General features: G+C 43.6%; 2 long non-coding RNA genes across 2 annotated transcripts in view; both read left to right on the top strand.

The window, feature by feature from the left end:
• The window catches only part of LOC135919448 (uncharacterized), a 93,069-nt gene that overhangs the window by 3,393 nt on the left and 68,273 nt on the right, over positions 1 to 21,403 (top strand). The window lies entirely within an intron of this gene.
• Positions 5,022 to 20,239, top strand: LOC139050063 (uncharacterized). Its single transcript, XR_011508761.1, has 4 exons — positions 5,022 to 5,463; positions 13,935 to 14,055; positions 17,240 to 17,458; positions 20,130 to 20,239. It is a non-coding gene; the product is annotated as an uncharacterized lncRNA (long non-coding RNA).

Consider the following 21,403-nt stretch of genomic DNA (forward strand, 5'->3'; position numbering starts at 1 on the left):
CTGAAGACTACTGAAATCATAAATATAGAAATGAAACAGAAAACTGAGAGAATGAAGGAATAGCATAATAGAGCGAATAATAATGAGGAGCAAGATTATATCGAGAACAGTGTCATACAATCAGCTGATGATAACGGCCCTATTCACAATGACAAACGAAATATTTTCCTTTAAAAAATGTTTTATGTTGAAATTTTTACAGCACATTAGACAAATTTGACAAGTCCCTTGGACCTGCAACACCTGAAACTCCATGAGGATCACTTAATTGGACAGTGTTATCAACTGTCACTGTCAATTGCAATCAAATTTGTTCCATATCAGGCTTGATTGCAATCGAAAGTGGCTCTGTGACACCAGGTATTAGATGGAATGACGAAAGCCAGGCGTTCTTCAGCTTGTGGCTGTTTGGGCTTGTTGTTCCACATGTTGACAAACTGAGCGGAGAAAACACAGACAGAAAGAATGATACGAATGCTTGTTTGTCATCTAGTTTCTTTTGTCTGTCCATGTTTTTCTGCTCTACATTTTCTCAACAGGCATCCATGTTTTCTTAATATTCCAGAGGTGTAAATTAGGATAGAGTACAGGCACACTGCAACAAGGCAACAGCAACTATCTGCAAATTACTGACAACCATCGTGATTGTTGCCCGAGGATCAGCTAGGTCACACTCGTTACAGTATGAGTATGCATCCTATCCTAAAGGAGTCAGGATAGCCGTCTGCTACAATATGAAAGAAAATACACCTCTCACTCTATTGCACTGCTTGTTTCTTATTAAATGCAAGTGTCTATATGCAGATTTACAAGCCCCCTGCTTGTATTGATACAAGTGCAATGCTGTTTAATGATGTTTGTTAGCATGCTGCAAGTGTACATTTCAATTACCCTAGCTATTTCACTAAGTGATTGTTGAATAAGAAACGTGTTTTTGTCCTCATAGGAAAAAGCTAATTTGAAATATGTCACACTGTTTGGACTTATAATATATTACCCAATAGACCTATATTTTGCAAGTTAGATCTAGCATGCAAATGATGACTGCTGTTGGCCACACAGTGTTGCTGCACCAATTTTCAGATTTGCAGACGTGGATAAGCAAATGAAGAGAAAATGAAACGCATGTTCTGTGCCACCCCATGATTCCAATGTATTGCTTGTGATAATATGAGGGGCCACTCGTGAACCTGTGTGCTACTCCCCCACGCAGCGATTACTCAAGGAACCAGACATATAATGCTCTTTATTATTTACAGGCATCGCAAAAGTGTACAAAAGCATACTATACATGAAAAAAATCTGTATATATCACTTTTGCTCACAGCACACATCATAACAAAGCATAAAAATGTGGCACAACATCACGTAATAACTTAACAAAAGCAAGCGTGGTTAAATAGGATGTGCTTAATTCAAAAGAGTCCATAGAGCTTTCCAACAAAACTGAGCTCTGTTGCAAGGTAATGTAACATTTTCTATGGTGTTGGAAAATCAAAATGCAGCTGCAGTATTCATTTTGTAACAAGCGATGAAAGTGACTGTAAGGTCTTGTGAGCAACTTCCAGACAGCGAATAGCTAAAGCAAGTCTAAAGCCCTTTGATGGCATCTCATATTACTCATCTTTTATTATGTAGTTTAAGGAAAATGTTACTTCGCCATGCCATTTGGACAACTATCACTCACTTATCTCAAACAAAATATTACGCAAACATCTAATTTTGCCAGCTACAGTTGGCAATCTGAAATTGTGGATATCTGATGCCATTGACTTAGCGTCTAAGTGTACCATTCATAAATTCAAATCGAAAAAGACGGTGACTCCACAAAGGACCCCAGTTTACGGCACTGTCGACAACATGCAAAAGAGGAGAGCATTATATGTCACGTACTTGATACCGTACAATTCCTGGTACTCAAGAAGAAACTTCATCTTTCTCCTAACTGTAGCAAGCTCCTGAATGCAGATGCAAGGGTCAAGAAGGTAATGCATGATCACAAAAAATTTCAACTAATGGTTGTACTGTCTTTCTAGAATGCGTCCTATTAATGTGACTGGGGAACAAAACAGCAGCCGATTCCTCCAACCGGCAGCTTTCCACTCCTTTATGTCCTTTAAAGACCTTGGCAGCCTCGTGAGCTCCCATATGGGGGCGAGGCTCAGAAGACATTTGTCTGCATCAGGAAGATGTCGGCATAGATAAAATCGGTGGCACTGTCTGGACTTCAGCCACATAAACATTGTTGCCCGAACAAAACCAGAACAAACGGCATGCACGTAGTGTACTACAAAGGCCTCACTAAATGAAAAAAAAATGAAAGAAGTGTCAGCACACTTGCTACTTTGATGCCACAACTAGGGGCCTGCACGACCTTTTGTGCATGGCACAAAAATGGCTCGTGTTCTGAGCTTGTTTGCAGAACCACTTGGCAGACACACACGACAAAACCCATTTCACACGACAAAACCCATTTCCTTTTGAAACAACCTGCCCAGAGTCCTCACACGATGCACAACCATAAGCACTGTTGAATTGTGTCATACTAGTTAGTTCACATTTGGAAACGCTGTCTACTGTACGGGGACCAGGAAATGTCTTTGACGTGTGCGATACACCCCTGCTGTCCCTCCAAACAACTCCAGTGGATGATATTTCATTCATTCTTTTCACAAACTGTATCAAAAAAGAGTTCATTGATGGCCTCTCTGTGCCAAACCACAGCCCAGACAACAAAAGAGTCTGTGCACATTCTTTGCATGGCAGTTCACTAATCATCAAAAGAAGAGACCACATGCTCGCATCAGAACTTTCGAAAAGGGGCACACCGTCAGTATTCAATGTCAATGTAATGTCATTCGAAGTCACAGGCAACTTGTACTGATAGCTTTTTGTGATGTCACACACACACAAAGGAAGTGCCTGTTCTACTGCATTGCAGCTTTCCCGATTCTAACACATCTGGAATTTGGCCCTTCAGATCCATTACAAGAAAAAATGATGAGCTTTTCAGTAAGCTGCCACTCGCATAGTTCACATTGCACTGACTGCCAACCACATCATTTCCTGGTAATTCTGGTAGTTCACCAATATACCCAGAGCACACACTACAGTATAAGTGCTTAGCATACTGCTTTTCGGATCCGGCAAAGTGTCAAAAAAGAAGTATACTTTGATGTTGGGTACGCGACACCTTCTGGCAAGTGAGCTCTGAGAAGCTGCACTAAGCTATCGGTGGCTTCTTTTGAGCAGCCATGGCGCAAGCTGTGGGCCATGACCATTAAGAGGCTTTCGGCTTTCGTAAGCTTGGCTCCAGGAAACAGGTCTTCATCCTAAGCAGAGAGGAATGGTAGCAAACAATGGTGGTGTTAGAAAAAGTACAACATTACAATCATACACTTGTAGATGCCTGTTTTGTTACCTGCACAGTAAATTGGACAGAAAGTCCTGCCATGATAAGGGCTTCATGAGTTATCTTGTGGCACTGAGTTTATACTGGCTAACATGTTACTTAACCTGGCAACTAACTTTAATGCACCATTTTAAGCTACCCCTTTTACTTTGTGAACCTGCCTCGAAATAATGCAGATGCCAACTGTGCATGGTGAACACCAGATGGCCACCAAAGAAACCTCTTTAAAGCAGCCATGGTACATGCAGCACAGTGAGACTAAGCACTGTCTTGCCATGAAATGTGTGCTTCGGGACAGCAGATATTTTTAACATGTACTTTTGGAGTACTATTAAATAACGACAGATGTTCAAGGAAGATTTGAGGGCTTCATTTACAAACAACCCCCAAAAAAGCAGGCTTTGGCCACAACACGACAAAATTACGCGCGCGCGCGCACACACACACACACACACACACGAACGCACGCACGCGCGCATTATGTATATATGCTAGAACAGGCGCCAAGATAACGCCTGAACGTTAAAGGAAAACCCTAGGAAATTCCATCAGCACATTACGTATTCTAAGGCTCTGCGGTGCTCTGTTCCTGCCTCAGCTCCACTTTACCAGCACCGGTTTACTAATGCTTTACCATCAGTAAACATAGTTTACTGATGTAAACTGTGTTTACATCAGTAATATGAATTTAACAGCGTGGTTTTCTCCTTAATTGGGAGAAATAACTGCTGCGAGCAATGATCGCATCGGTACGCTCCCTACTTAATTCATTCCATCACGTCAATATTTTCACTATATGACTCGGTCACTACGCTGCATAAGCTTCAGGAGATAACCTGCGGCAGGCGTTACAGCGGGGCAAAATAAGACGTCACAGCAACAAAATAATATCTGGAAATTACGCCTGACACCACAACGCTTACCAAGTCATCCTTCCAGCCTCTCGGAAAATGCTGCTCGCCGGGGTCAGGATACACGTCAGCGCAATCAGCGTCACATTCCGATTCGCTGCTCTCAGACGACGAGGTAGACAAGGTTTCATGCGTGCTTTCCAATGGATGACAGTCTTCAGTTGCAGCGTCAATTGAAGGGAATGGTGCGATGTGGCCTGCGTCAGCGTCTGCTTCGTTTTCGCAGAAATTCTGTTCACTTTCATCAGTAGAACCCAGTTCACTGTCCAACGCGGCAGACGAAGCACCGACTGATGAACGTTTTTGAACCTATTTTGAGCGTATGGGCACGTCGATGGACGGGTCCCATAAGTAATTTCCGAATTGTCTTCTCGGCGACATTATTCGTGAACGGCGCTGGGCCTTGCACGATTACTTTACGATAAAATCTAGAGCGCAACACCCAAGTAAAACATAGCGAACAGCGAATGCGGAGTACAGCGGAGTAGTCATTCAATCACGTAGTAGTGCACCCGCTGGCTAGAAAACCTAAAGGCTAGAAAACCTAAAGCCAGACGGTCAACTGCCTCGACGCTCAATGACTCAACAGTGAAACGTTAGATCAGCGTATCCAAGAGGTAGGTCTGGAAAATGCATTTTATATTAGTAGGCAATAGTGTGTGGCTCACAGGGCCGCAAACATTTATTAAATTTTTGTTTCAAGCTTTTGTTATGAGTTTGTTAAAAAATAATTTTAAGCCAAACACAGCCATATCTAAAAAGTGAGCAGGAAACACTGATACCATCTCTTTCGTTTGCGTTATAGTGAACTAGTTCACTATAGTTTGCGTCGTGTTTGCATTTTTCCGTCGCCATTTCGTACGTATTTTTGTTAGTTGCCTCCCGTCAAGTTGGTTCTTTATTTTATGTTCCGGCCTCGGCACGTGCGTTTGTTTGCTCGGACAGCTGGAGCGTAAGATGTCTCACGTCCTTGCGAAGTGAGTTGACGATAACAAGTGGGACGTGTATCCCGTGAATGCTTTGGCCGACACGGATGTGGCCTTCCGTCTCATATCGCAGCAGGGGTCAATTAAAGAAGTATTCAACTCATCATTTGGAAAGAAGGAGCGCCACCGGACCCGGCAGTACTCCTTGCCTTCGGTGAGTACATCTCGTGTTTTTTGACGGCTGTCCCTACTAAAGTAACATATTTAACAGGGAGAGGCGGGCTAGTTGGTGGTCGATATTGGAATGCATCATGTAACCGCGAAAACGACAACGGACGATGAAACATCCGCGCCTGTCCTGTGTGTTTCTTTCCTCGTCCGTTGTCGTTTGCGTGGTTACATGATGCATCCCAACTAAAGGCACGTTACACGGAACCTGTCTCAGAAAAGTTTATGCGCTGTCCAGGTTGCCGGTGTAGCGTGTTGCACGTACAATCAATTGATAACTAAGACACGAAAAAAAAAAAATCTCATACCGAATATGATCGACGCGACCAGTTTGTGTGCTAGACCTTGACATTTTTCATACGTATGCCCGAGCAGCGCAATGTAATACAGCCTAGCCACAAATTCGTGCCAGCTTGCCCGCTTATCAGTCATTCTGCTCGATATTTCAGCAAAGTTCTGACTGGTGTCGCATAAAAGTCGCGGGCCGCTTTTATCGTCGCGACAAGAGATTGGGGGATTTTTTACAAGCACTGCTCCCGGAGGGGACATGTAACCGGCAAACGAACGCTTCAGAAGAGCACTTGATATTATAACAAAAGTAGCGGCGCAGGTTCTCCAGGGCACCCAAGGGGTGCGGGAGGATCAAAGCTGGAAGCAGGGCGGCCCGTGAGTTGGGGCCGCGGAGGCCGAAGCGTTTCAGGGGCATTCACACTGTAAGGCATTCGTATTTCGAGCTGCCGGTATTCTACAGGTGGATGGTCACGCATTTATGAAAAAGAAGTAATAATTATTTATTTACAATATCGCAAAGGCCCCAGTAAAGGGATTTTACATGAGGGGTGGGCTATTTACAAATGCATTAAGTGTTATATACAATTTTTTTTATTACTGTATTGAAGTCGGTGCTACTGGAGAGGAGCGCAACGTCAGAGGGAAGGTAATTCAAATCTTCCAATGTTTTGACAAAAAAAAAATGAAGAAAGATTCACAGTGGTTCGAGCAGATGGTGGGTATACAGCTGTTTCGTGATTGGTGCTGACTTGATGGCAGGAGTACAAGGTGACGTGTGATAAAACTTGAACAATAGGCACAGACGTGCTATTCTGCGGCATGCTGAAAGACTTCCAAGGTTTGCACGAGATTTTAGTTCGGTGAGACTAGAATGGTATGAGCATTCTGAGAAAGTGAATCTGGCTGCATGGTTCTGTACAGATTTTAGCATTTTATTAGGGTTACTTTGGTGAGGGTCCCAAACAGTACATGTGTATTCCAGTTTGGTCGGATTGTGTGATAGGCGAGAAGTAGGACAGAAGGATGTGGTAGATAAAGGTTACGATGTAAACAACCAAGAACGCGGTTAGCTTCATTAGTAGTGTGCATTGTATGAAAGGACCGTGTTAAATGTGATGACAAATGAACACCTACGTACTTGTACGCACTTACACATGAAATTGCGAAGTTATAGATCAAATAATTCAGTGATGAGTAATATTGCTGGCAATGAAAAGAAAGTAGTGATGTTTTATTTGTGTTTAGTGACATGAGCTACTCGTTGCACCAGATTTCGATCCGTTGAAAGTCAGACCGAAGGGAGTGAATGTCAGACAGGTTGTTAATTGGACGATATATGTAGCATGCAGTCGTCTGCAAAAAGTGTGATGTTAGAAGAAATATCACTCGGTAAATCATTGATATATATTAGGAATAGTAGTGGGCCTAGGATCGTGCCCTGAGGCACGCCCAAGCTGACAGGAAGGTAGGCAGAAGACTGTTTATTGGCGCGCACGAATTGCTGGCGGTTAGTTAGAAAGTCACAAATCCATTCAAAAGCAAAAGAATTAACGCATGAAAGTTTTAGAAACGGGCGTTCATGAGGAACGTTATCAAATGCTTTCTCGAAGTCCCCCCCAAAAAAGGACACACACTCACACGATATATCTCACGTGCTCCTTTCTTCCGCATTCCAAAGAAAGCCTGCGAAATATAAAAAAATACCATGTGACGGGGCAATGGTGCACTGTTATTGTGTTGCTTGCTCTCAAGCATGCGATGGATGAAGACGTCGGCTGCAGCGAGACTGGCCCGTGACAGGGCGTTACGTCTGGTGTAGGTATCTGGGCGTGCGGCTTTTATCGCATGACGGCACAAATGCATGCTGCTGGCTGAGCGGTGCCGAAGCGATAAAGCATCTAAGGAGACGAAAGAGAACAAGAAGATAGCTTTATTTCTTTTTTATTCTTGAAATGGACACGAGCTGGCGGCCTGCCGATGGAGTGTAATGGGGTTGGGCGGGGAGGCGGCGTTAGGGCCAGAATGATTTTGCAGTGACCTTCAATCCAAAAAGTGCCTTTCGATTATAATGCGTGTTCGAAGAGGTCACCATCTCATAGGCACATTTTCCAAGCCGTTCTTGATCATGGTATCAGGGATGGAGTTGCAAACTTGTCTTACTTTTTCTTTCAGGCTCTCTGATGTTGTAGTTGGTGTCCGGTATACTTGATCCTTGATGTAGCCCCAGAGAAAGAAAGCAAGGGAGTTAAATCTGGCGACCATGCTGGCCAAGCAATGAGCCCATGCTGTCCAATACACTGCTGCGGGAATAATTCATGCAGCCATTTGCCAGCTTTGCTGCTGCCGTGTGCATGAGCACCATCATGCTGATACCAAATATCCTTGATCCTAGCCAATGGAACTCGGCAAAGAAAATCCTCAGGCGCCCCATCAAGGATGTCATTCATATGTTTCGCCTGTAAGCATGTTATTAAAAAACAGGAGGCCAATGATAGTGCCACCGTAAATTCCACACTACACGTTAACCGACCGCTGATATTGGTAATGTCTTCAAAACCCAGTGAGGGTTTTCGTTGCTCCAATAGTGAGTGTTGTGGATGTCCACGTGGGCATTACATGAGAAGGTAGCTTCATCAGTCGACAATGTTTTGTTGGCAAAGCCCGGCGGAAGATAATCTTCCACCTTGATTATAATCCAGTTTGCAAAGTGCTTTCGATTTTTGAAATAGCGGGGCTCCAACATCTGGTGCAGCTGCATGTGGTATGGATGAGGCTGCCTCTTCTTAAGTACTCTTCACATTGAAGAATTTGGCACTCCAGCTTCAGCACCCACACTACGAGCACTTGCATGTGGGTCTGAAGAAAACTGACACAGTATCTATCTCCATGTCCTCGTCCAGGATTGAAGATTTATGTTGCTTCTTCGTAAAAGTCCCAGTCTGTCTCAGCGTTTCATATGCATGCGCAATCATCATTGAGCTCAGATACTTACCTGGATGCCAGTGTGGAAATGGCTAAAGTGCACGCCTTCTATGTCCACTTGACGCACCTAAAGCCAAAACCATATCCTCCCTTTCCTCATTGGAGTAAGCCATATCCACTGCTCAACGTTGGTCACAGCTGAATAGCGTTGCTGTAGAGAACACGCAGGGATATGTGTGCCTGAGGAGCTCTGGATATTGGGGGCGAGCTCCACCACTGGAAAAGCTCATGCCACCATCGGCGTGACATGACATATGAGAGGTCACGTGGACACAGTGGCCGCATCGGCTGCATTGGAAGCACCGAAGCGAGCTGAAAATGAAAGTTAAGTGCCACCTGTGCTACTGTTCTGATTAAGTGGTGAGGCTTTACCGCTTGACAACATTTGAAAGTACTCTAATAGGTAGTGGCTGCCTTTGGAAGCGTGCAGCATGGTAGGCTGCTGCTCGGTGCCGTTGTGCCGGACGTACGCAGTGGAGCCTGGTGTCAGCCTTATTCACACGTAGTCACAGAACAAAGAGCCACATGAAGCTTGACTTGCGAAACTTAGAAGTGGCAGGCAGCCATCACCTACAACTCCGGTATGCAGCAAACAGGTGCGAGGAAGATTTCTGCTATGGTGTCAGGACTGCGCGATGTTTGGTGAGTAGCAGAAAACGCACACCGAGACGCTTGCCCGCGCCCACTGCCTAGCTAATGTCATGACGGTTTTGGTCTATGAACTTGTTGACGCTAGATACTGGCAAGTTCACTGGAACGGAAAGGCATGGCATATGGTCACGATTGTGTTATGAATTATTGCACTGGATTACGACGAAGAAGCACAGGGAAATCGCACGCTGAGAAGACCGATAAGCATACAGTGCGATGCAACTTGAGAAATAATATTGGAACGTCCAAGAATTCAGAAGACAAAAGAAGATTTAATCGTTGCGATGTCACATCACAGTCACCGTAGGTGTCGAAATCTCTATCACAAAATTATTTTTGAACAGTTGTGATAGCGTCCATGCAACAAAGATTGCCATTGTACTGTAAAATGCTCATATGCTGCAGCCTAAAGCTCACGGCACGGTGCGAAAACGCGCTCACTGCGAAAGCAAAACATTGTTCACAGACATGCATGCAGACGTGCAGTCGGTTGCTGCGAACCCGTCCGATTGCTGCATTGAGGCTTCATTCTGTTATGCCCCATTTGGTTACACAGACAGCCCACTATAAGAACATATTTCGCATAGTTTATTCGCAGCATTTGCCTACCTTTCACGCAATTAGGGAGACTCCATCCTGGCGACCGCGTGCAGTGGCGCTCACTGTACATATGTATTCGGCAAAGAGATAGCGTCTGTAAACAATTCTGTGCTTTCAGTTTGCCCAAGATTATTATATCGACAGTCAAAAACTTCCCTCGTTGTGAGAGTACTTACATAAATGTTGAGGAGGGCCGTCACGTGGTGTTTTTTTTTTTTAGCGCTGTAAGCGAAACCTATGAGGAGCGCGCCGCGTGATCTCATACTACGCAAGGGACGAGCTTCTGACAGATGGCGACTCCGTAAGTCCTCGCCCCCAACATTGCATTTCGCTGGAATTGGTTCAGACGAGGTACATAAGGTATGATCTACATCCGGTAAACTGGAACAGCCTGTGGGCGCACTCTTTCGGGGACTGACACGCTGGTGACGGTGCACAAGTGTGAAGCCAGATGCGGCCACCCGATACTGCGACCACAAAGTGATGTGCATCCGTGGGGTGCGAGATTAAAAAAAAAAAGTCTGGTAGACAGTAAGTGCGAGAAGGAGAGCAGACGGGGCCAGTATGGAAAGAGTTGTCTGAAGAATACATGTGTAATCTTCCTTGAATATAGCCAAGGTTTTTTTACCATTAGTTAGTTTTGTCCGCATGCGACTTATCCACTGTTATTCGAGCCCTAAGGTTTAAAGTTCTAGCATCATCGTTCAATTTGAAAACTTTTACAAGGTCATTTGTGTACAAAGGCAAAATTCCAGCAGCAGTAATTGCTTTCCATCATTCCCACGCAGTTCGCCCTTCCCTTCTTTCAAGCAGAATCAAAATGCTGCTTTCATCTTTTCTCTTTTGTGGCCTTAGATGCTTTATCGCTTTGGCAACATTTGGCCAGCAGCATGCATTTGCACCGTCCTGCAATAACAGCCGCATGCCCGGATACCTACACCAGGCATAACACCCTCTTGCGGGCCAGTCTCACTGCAGCCGACACTGTTCATCCATCGCACGCATCAGAGCAGCACAATAACAGTGCACAAGTGCCCCACCACGTGGTATTTTTTCATATGTTGTGGGCTTTCTTTGGAACGCGGAAAAAGGGGCCATGTGAAATATACCGTGTTGGAAACAATTTATTGAGAGGTTTCTGTAAATGCTCTACAACTTTGCATCTCACACTTGGGGTCTGCAGCCAATACTTAAAAAGTTGATTAATTAAACATAAATAATCCGTTAGTTAAGGGGAAAATAAAAAAACAGCCTGAGTAACTCTAGAACCGTGCCAACATTATGAATTTGGTTCAACTTGCGTCCGGAGTGCCTTTCATTTTTAAAGCTTTGGCTCAAGCTATGTGGGACAAGCTGTATATATAGTACACGAGGGAGATTGAAAGGTTAGATGACATAGCTGGCTGTTCATTACACTGTTACCAAAAAAGTTGTTTGTAAATTTAATAACTAACCCTCATTTATCACTAGTTGCGAATAAGCTCATTATGTAAACTAGGTTGGTACTTAACCAGACTTACTTAGTCAAGACAAGCATGGGCCGATTTTTGTAGCAATGCCTTTTCCCATGGAGGAAAGAAACAAAGTAGGAGGGCTTGACGTCACATTTTTGAAGAAGTGACTAGCGCAAGGGTGGACATGAGACAATGAGACACTAAAAAGATGACAAGGACAAGCGCCTGTCCTTGTCGCCTTTTAGTGTCCACTCTTGCGCTAGTTACTTCACCATGGAATACCAACTAGCCCGGTCTCGCACCCCACATTTTTGAAGCCGGAAATGCAGCCATGTTGGTGTGCCATCTCCCTTTGTGCCTCCAATCAGCTCGCCAGAACAGTTAGGCACGAGCTTTGAACTTGCATTGCTATGAGCTGCCAGAAGTGTGTGCTGCTTATGCGCATCAGAACAATGCCTGTGAAACTTCTTGATCAGTTTATTGAAGCAGACGCGATCCTGTGCCCATCTGGGGCATGTTCAAGATGACAAAGACCTGCACCGCAAATACTTGAGTATGTCTGTTGCTGACACTTTCCCTCACAGACCCAAAACATCTTTCAAGCTTACACACCTCGCTTCAAAGTCAGCTTGTCTTGCAAACATAATGTGCTGCGAGAAAGACGCGGGTCGAACAAGCTTATTTCACTTTTCAGAGGCCTAGCACAGCAGCGAGAGCTTAAGGGGCATGGTTGCTATGGCAAGGTTTTCATTTGGGGCACCATTACCAGTGCTGCATTGCGAAAAACAGCATGCGATTTCCGTCACACTACCTCCAACACGTCTGTGTTGGCCGGCGCCTCTCCTACGCTCTCCTTCCTCCATGCCTTTTCCCGATAACAATGCCTTTCAGTGCTCTTCGCTTTAGTGAGTGGTCAAGCGAGGCTGTGTATCGGGCGGAGCTTTAAAAGAGGCCACTCATAAATGCGAAAAGCACTGAAAGGCATTGGCATCGAGAAAAGGCATCGCCACAAAGTACTGGCCATGCTCGCCACTTCTTTCTGTATAAGTAAATACAAATAAAAATTGGCTCACAAATGTACAGGACTTGACACAGCATAAGAATTGGGGATAAGAGTTAATGGAGAATAGCTTAGTAACTTGCGAATCGCTGATGATATTGCCTTGCTTCGGAACTCGGGGGACCAATTGCAATGTATGCTCACTGACCTGGACAGGCAAAGCAGAAGGGTGGGTCTAAAAATTAATCTGCAGAAAACTAATGCTTAACAGTCTCGGAAGAGAACAGTAGTTTACGATAAGAATCGAGGTACTGGAAGTGGTAAGGGAATACATCTACTTAGGGCAGGCAGTGACCGTGGATCCGGATCATGAGACTGAAACAATCAGAAGAATAAGAATGGGCTAGGGTGCGTTTGGCAGGCATTTTCAGATCGTGAACAGCAGGTTGCCATTATCCCTCAAGAGAAAAGTGTGTAACAGCTGTGTCTTACCAGTACCCATCTACGGGACAGAAACCTGGAGGCTTATGAAAAGGGTTCTCCTTAAATTGAGGACGACGCAATGAGCTATGGAAAGAAGAATGATGGGTGTAACATTAAGGGGGATAAGAGAGCAAGTTGGGTGAGGGAACAAGCACAAGTTAATTACATCTTAGTTGAAATCAAGAAAGAAATGGGCCTGGCCAGGGCATGTAATGAGGCGGGAAGATAACTGATGGTCATTAAGGGTTACGGACTGGATTCAAATAGAAAGGAAGCATAGCAGGGAGCAGCAGAAAGTTAGGTGGGCGGATGAGAGTAAGAAATTCGCAGGGACAACATGGCCACAATTAGCACATGACCGGGGTAGTTGGAGAAGTATGGGAGAGGCGTTTGCCCCACAGTGGGCGTAGCCAGGCTGATGATGATGACGCAAGTGATCATTGTTAGCATTGTGTTCAGTGGGGCTGGTTGGTTCATGTTTAGAATAAAGACAGGGACAGCACATCATGGAGTACAGGACAGCGCTCTGTGCTGTGCTCTTTACTCGCTCGCCCTGTGTTGCGCTGTTCCTGTTTTTGTTCTAAAGGGATCATTGTCTGTGTTTATATATTTTTAAATAAGGTTTCCATTGAAACCGTTCAACGGTGTGGAGTAAACAAAAATATCGGGACATCTGAACATTCGAATATTATTCATCAAACAACCATGCAGGCTGACTGATCACTGGTTGTCCAGTTTTAATCTTTGAATAAGTTGGGAATCAAGCAACCGAATAACTGGTATTGCCAAAGGCCTGATTTAATGGTGCTTTTATAGTTTGTCAACTACCATTGGCAATATTGAATTAAGGCGTGTTTGTAAGAAGGCATTATGTTGATAACTTCGATGACAGTCTGCGAAAATGCACTGCCCACAGATAATTTTCGTGCGCGTGATACTGCTAAACCAATTGTTCTTGTATGTTTTTAAAAAAATAGATGCTTTCTTTTATTTCAGATATCAACCCATGCAGCACCTGTACTGTTCAGGTAAAGGCACTTCAAGAAGAAAATCGGGAATTAAAAGATGAAGTGGAACATATGAAGCGGATGGCAGAAAAAACACGATTACATTTATGGTAAAAAGCCTTTAAACATATGTTGCCACAACATTATACAGTCAGCAGCTGTCCTAACCTTGGTGCTTGACCACTTGCCATTGCTTTTGAAAAAGTTGAAGACCCTTCAAAATAAGAAAGTTAATTTCATGAAACATGTTTTTCAATGGAAAGGTTTTTGCTTCCGTTATTACCATGTGAACTTGGTCACAAAGTGCCAAACTATGTCATAAAAGGCGCTGGAAAGAACACTCTTCCTTTCCTATGAAAGCAAAACAAAATTTTTCAGGTAAATGAAGAGAAGGAAGTTTTACACCATAATGCATTCGTCGATTATCAGCCATTTCTAACATTTTTATAGGCCATTGAAAGGCAGTAAAATGGCCTGTATTTAGGATTTTTTCCAGTAAAAGCTTGAATTTTGCATCAGGCAAATGGTCAGGACCTGTACAATGCTGAAAAAAAAATGCTTGGACGGAATATGGTACAATAGTGTACACATGTGACGACCACTCAAAAAAGCTGATACGGTGTGCTAATTTAACAATGAATTGAAAAAAAATATGCAAACACTGCCTCTTGTGATAGCTCATTGTGTTGTTATTAAACTGAGAAAGCTTTGTTAGAATAATTTTTTGCTTAAAGGGAGAAAAAAGGATATTGAAGTGCTATTCCACCGATCTCAAAATGTACAATACATCTTCTCACTTCAGGAAGCCTCTTGGCGCCAAAGACGGAATGCATGGATACGAGCGCTCCTGTGCCAATAAATAGAGGTTAGTCTAAACGGATTTTAAGGTAATTGCTTCATTGCTAGGGTGGTTATGAGCCTCTTCATTCAAGCAGGGCTGCTAGATTACTTGTGTTTACCAGCATGTCACTGTCTGCTAATTTCCTGCTTGGTGCCCTTACACAGCATTGGGCAGTGCATTGATACCGACGTATTTGCTACCCGACTACTTGTGCCAGTCTAGTTAGAATTGGGCAGAATGCAATAAATAAAATAATAATAATAATTGCAGATTCTCGTAAATATCAAACGAGTAAGTTGGTGGGAATGAGCTGCCCAGTATTGTGTAAGGATGATGAGCCGGCCGTTAGTAGACAGCGACATGCTACTAAATACACGTAATCTAGCAGCTCTGCTTGACCGAAGAGGCTCGTAACCACCCCAGTACTGAAGGAATCAACATAAAATCAGTTTGCGTTACCCTTATGGCACAGTAACGCTCGTGTTTAGTACTACAGGCTCAATATATAACAAGAGATCAAAGGACGAGAGAAAAGAAATAAAATGTGCATGCATCCGCTAGCACAAAAACTTGGAAAAGGACAGCAGAAGCACAATGAGATAAACAAAGTGGCGAGTGATCGCTTTTTCATTCTGCGTAACTTGTGCATTTATCCACTTCCAGTTTCATTTCACATGCTGCCATGGCTCAGTGGCTGCATTTTGACTGTGGTGCAATCCAAAAGCACCTGTCTGTTGTGATATACTAAAGAACCATAAGTGATTGCTTTCATAATTTCATAACCAATTTATTTTGCAGAAGCACCCAAATTAGTCAAAACGACCTAAAGCTGCACTTGGCAAGGTTGTAAATCAAGCCAAACAAACAGTTGGAACTTTTGTTGCTTGCCCAAAGGTGCATATATCTATCATATCTTCTGTCTTAGCTAGCTAACATAAATGCATGAAATGGTACTGTCAGAAAAATGAATTTTTCGCACTATCCTTAAACTTGTTCTCTGCAAGCTCCAAGTCTCTTCAAGTCAAAGGCAGGAACATGCACATTGGTATAGCAATGCATCATCAGAAATTGCTGTTTATTTAAAAAGGTAGTAAGCAGGATGACCTCTCATTGATAGGCTGCATTTTTCATATCAATTTTGTCTGTGAAAGCACACATTAGGGTTGATGCCTGAGGAAACTTGTCACTGTCTTCACTGTAATTATGCATTTATGTTTCTGGCTAGAAACGTCATTTATAGTCCTAATATAATGTGTGCTGTGTAGCATCCATGTCTGAACCTGTTCTTACTATTGCCAAAAAGCACTCGTCCTGTCTCCCTTTCTCATCCGTGTTTTCTTCGATGAATTCATAACAGTGAGCTTGCGTTCAAATCCTTTTAAGCCACTGATAACTTACACCATCACCAGACAGTAACTTTAATGTCATGAGCTTGTACAATTTCACTTGATGGAGGTCACTTTGGTGTTACATGACAAAAAAGTGTCACCTGATATTGAGGGCTATGGTGCTTATGAGAGTAGTATGCACTTGAGCTTTTCCTGTGCCTTTATGCTGTGTGTAGATATCATGAATGGATATGAAAGTGCCAGAAAAACCAAACTTGCCTCTAGTGGGAGCCGAACCCACAACCTCTTCACTACAAATTGCGTTACCGCGGCAACTGTTCCAACTTCTAGATTCTTGGGTATTTTGTTTATGTGTAACCGTGGGTGTGTTAGCCAGTTCTATTCATGCCAATCCATTGGATGTGGACCATCCTTTTGGCCAATGGTGACGCATATGTGAACTTTATGAGCAGGCAGCTGACCAATAAACTCTTGTATGCTATTTGAAGACATCAAACCTGCCTGATTCAAGACCCTCATTATGAAATTAAAGACAAAGGGAACTGAGGGGCCCAATTTTGTTATACACAATCATGTGAAACCAACAGATAATAAGCCAAATAAAGCATAAAGGAAGTTATCTGTATTTTTTTACTTAAGTGTAGAAATGATAAAGCAAAATGATAGTCGATGAAAAACAACTTGCTGCTGTAAGTCATGTCAGTAACTGCTGCAGGTTACCGCATTGTTTCTCTCCTTTAAACTTAGCTATTTGTTCCTAGATGTGTCACCCGCTGTGGTTGCTTAGTGGCTATGGTGTTGGGCTGCTAAGCATGAGGTCGCGGGATTGAATCCCGGCCACAGCGGCTGCATTTCAATAAAGACAAAATGGAAAAGCGCCAGTGTATTTAGATACAGATGCACGTTAAAAACCCCAGGTGGTCCAGATTATTCAGGAGTCCCCCACTACAGTGTGCCTCATAATCAGATCGTGGTTATGGCATGTAAAACAGCATAATTTAATTTTTTGTTAGGTATGTCATTGCCAGCAAATTCTGAATCTTACTCTGCAAAAGGTTATGGGCTATACAGCTCCCACATGATATTTTTTTTTCATGTTCCCAGGTGGACATTGGGGCCGGTGTGAGTGTTGAACAAGGCACCCTAGAGAAGCTATGCTGAGCATGCGAAAGTGGCCTTGGCAAATTTGCCAGGGCTTTTTGTGGAATGTATTCACCCCTGAGGAGCTACGGGACGAACCGCTCCTGGGTGAGAAGAGCAACGTGCACTTAAACCAGCCATTGAAGGAGGCCTTGGACCCTATTCGTATCCGAGCTGTGATTGGTATGTACGTCAGTCCTAGTGGTACAACTCCAAATTCCAGTCTTGGAACATTATTTTAAAAATTCGCATCTCCTCGTGCGTTACTTAGCAAGAGATATGCGCCAGCACAGCAATATTAGCTTTTAGTTTGACTGGTCAAGCTCGGCACCACCAGGTAGCTGGACTGTACAGAGCGATCAGGCCACTCACGGACGTCTAGGCTAAAAGCTCCTTGTCACAGCAATAGTAGCATGGAGAGGATTTAGTGTACGCCTCCACCTATCCATCAAAATCTCCAAATCTTGCCTGTGGTTAACAGAAAACCAAACACGCTTGGCATTGCGACAGAATGCTCGCAACACATGCTGCTTCGACAGCTCGCTTGGGATCGACTGCCAGTCAGCTGGCGGAGAAGTTTGAGAGGCTTGGTGCGCTGGCTCAAGACAACTAAAAGGAGATGACAGGATGTCCCATCACGATGCAGAGCCAGTGAAGGCGGAGCTTAGCCTGGCGAATGAGTTGGAGAAAAAGCATGGCTATGGAGGTGGGTAACTTTAATTGGCTAAAGTTCTCTTAAAGGGCCCCTGAAACAGTTCAGACAAATTTTGTAGACGCGTAGGATACAACTAAAGTTAATCATTCACACCACAATTTGTGTGAAGCCTTGCGTATTAAGAGAGCCACTGACGATTACAAGTTACCCTCCTCCGTAGCCATGCGTTTTCTCCTCAACTCGTTTGCCAAGTGATCAGGGCTAAGCTCCGCCTTCACTGGCTCTCCGTCAGGACGGCACGTCGTGCCGTCTACTTCCAGTTCTCTAGGACCGAGTGCGCGAAGCCTCTCCAACCTCTCCACCAGTTGCTTGGCAGTCGACCCCAAGCGAGAGCTATCGAAGCAGAGTGCATTCTGAGCAGTCTGTTGCAACGCCGAATGTGTCTGGCATTCCGGTAACCACAGCTGAGCGGACTGATTGGTCTGCACGGTCTAGCCACATGTTGGTGCAGAGCTTAACGAGCCAAACAACGAGCTAATATTGCTCTGTCTCGGCGTAAAACAATTTAAGCATTTACAAAAGCATGTTAACGATTACGCTCGTGCAAAATATTTACACCAGCAGCAAGGAAGAATACACTTTGTTACTGTTACTGTTTTTGGTCAAGCTCTGTGCCATCAGGTGGCTGCGCTGTGCAGTTTGCGCTTCTGCTCATCCTGTGAAACGGCACAGTCAAACGGCCAGGCCCTGTCTCCTTGTGCTTGCATTTACACAAATACCGGACTCGCGAAACACTATTGTGGTTTTTAGTAATCCTCCGGTGTAAAGTGACGGCTGCAAACGTGCAAATCCTGGCGCCGATTCGATATCGACAGTCCGATGCACTGCAGCCACTTCGCTCGTCTGCTGCCTTGCAGAGGGACATGGTGTCGCAGCTTGACATTGCCAGTTACTACGTTTTCAGCCTTCAACGTAACAAAGGCGAATCGTGTTTCTTGCGAAAGGACTGAGACCGACAATGACTGCGGAGCTCTCGTAAAAATGGAGCACGTTGCAACACAAGCAGACGACACTTGCTGTGCGCCAGAAGTGTAGTGACAAATTTTTCTTGTGCATTCTCTTTCTGTTACTTTCTTTTTATAGAAACAAATTAACTAACATTCCAACTATTAAGAACAACATTGGTTCACCATAAAGTTAAAAAAATTATTGATGAAGCGCGCTGGGCGGCCAGTCGGATAGCTTGCCCTACCAGCATCATTAGGACAGTTTACATCAAATGGTTAGCTGCGGCTGAAAATTCAGCCGAGTGGTGTGCTGTGATCGGCAGCAATGTAAATTTTTGAAATCTTATAATAAATTATGTGCTTTAACCGGAGCACTTACATGTGTCACATAATGATCAGAAGGACCTATCCTCTAATGGCTCAGTATGTTTGTACAGAATCATCAAAATCATTTCGGGGTCCCTCTAATGTAAGATGCTTTACACAGATTGTTGTGCGAATGTTTTACTGTAGCTGTGCCCCACGTGCCTACAAAATTTGTCCGGACCATTTCGGGAACACATAAGTGTGTCTTAGCAACAAGGCTGTATGTCAACGCTTATTAGCCTTCATAAGCTGTGATACTTTAGTGTTGCTATCATTGCTTCCACTTTTGGGTGAAGCTTCAACTGTTTTTGTCATTGAAATTCATTTTTTCTGATTGCCCGATAATTTGATAAGGTTTACGCACCCTTTTGGGTAAGAGAAATTTGCTGTGAGGATAAATGAATTTATAAAAGGTCAAATTTTCATTCAACGAAATTTTTATACAACGAAGTAAAGTGCTGGTTTTACTGGCTTCGTTATAGAGGATTACCTGTACGTGCAAATGAATTATATAAAATTCCAATGAATAGCTGCTAACACACTGACCTGTTCTTTGTGCATGCCAAAGAGCTTGGTGCCAGTACTGAGATGTTTATCTTCATTCTGCCTCTGCTCTTTACAATATTGTGGTGCACACTTGATAACTGCAGACCGTGGCTCAAAGTACACAACGTAGCTAAATTACGCTGTGATGGTGTTTTATGACTGACACTAGCAGTGTGGCCTGCACTTAAACATAGCATAAGGCTTCAATTTGTTATTATTTTATTAGACAGCTAGAAAATCCTGTATGCATCGGTAATCTTATGCTGTATTTCTTTTCCAGACTACACATGCTCCAAGTTTCCCTCTGCCAGCCTCTCCTACATAAAGAACATCATCTCCTCAGTACTGGCAAGAGAAATGAAAGAGCCTGAAGCTCAATAAATGTGTGGGCTATTGTATAAAAGGAATGATTCACATACTTTTTGTTAATCACGAAGTTGTTTCTTTTCATGACACCACAGGGAAAGAGGCCTTGCAATGGAAAGCTAGAAAATGCACCTTGAAGATGTCCCAAGGCCAAGCCATGCCTCAATGGCGAATATCAACATTAGTTAATTTCATGTTGCATTGCACCTTACAATCCATAAATTTAATATTGCATTCCACTTTACAATCCATAAACTTAATGTTGCATTCCACTTGAAAATCCATAAACTTATTGTTGCATTCCACTTGAAAATCCATAAACTTATTGTTGCATTCCACTTTACAATCCATAAACTTAATGTTGTATTCCACATTACATTTCATGGAAATACAATTGTTCGTCCATGGGAATTCCATGGAAAGTCAAGGCAATAACTGGTAAATGAAATTACAATGGTTTCACGGTGGCCACTTTTCAATGCTGGTCAACAAATCTGCAATAGTGGGACAATGATATTTCAACAAAAATTTTGTTCATTGAGCAATAGGACGGCAATGGAATATCTACTAAAATTCAACACTAATTTTCATAAGGGAAACAAGTGTGTGAGAGTAATAGGTTGTGAACATAGGCAAGCAATAGATCTTGACGATACATTGGCAAGAACCAATGGCTTGTTTTCAGCTAGTTATGAAAATAAAGCAAGTGATTTGAATCACATACGCATGCAGAAGAGTGAACCATTCAAACTACATTCAAAACCACGTGCAGCTGCTAGCACGCAACGTAGCCTAACCGCGCACTTCCAGCCTAGGATTGCTCTTGCGCTGCCGCAAGACGGCGAACTTACTCATCACCTTAGGCTAATTGACGAGTTTGTGTCTGAGTGAGCCTGGGTGAGTTAAATGTTGGGGAGGATGAAGCTGAGTGAATCCTAAGTGCAAAATATATTTATTTTAGCGAGTGCGAGTCGGTGACATTCATTTTGCCGAACTGCGCCACCAACCTGAACGACCGAGGATAAAGCGGATTGCGTCGAACCTGTCTCGCAAGTTGAACCCGAATGAACCTCGTTGAGCAGTAAGTTAGGTTGTTTGTCATTACGATGTTAAGTACTTTATGGGTGCAACAAAGTTCTTTTCGAGATACTTCCTAAACAACAGGTTCATTACGGTGTCTACTGTTTG

This window comes from Dermacentor albipictus, chromosome 9 (genome assembly GCF_038994185.2).
Source record: "Dermacentor albipictus isolate Rhodes 1998 colony chromosome 9, USDA_Dalb.pri_finalv2, whole genome shotgun sequence".
NCBI classification, from domain to species: Eukaryota; Metazoa; Arthropoda; class Arachnida; order Ixodida; family Ixodidae; genus Dermacentor; species Dermacentor albipictus.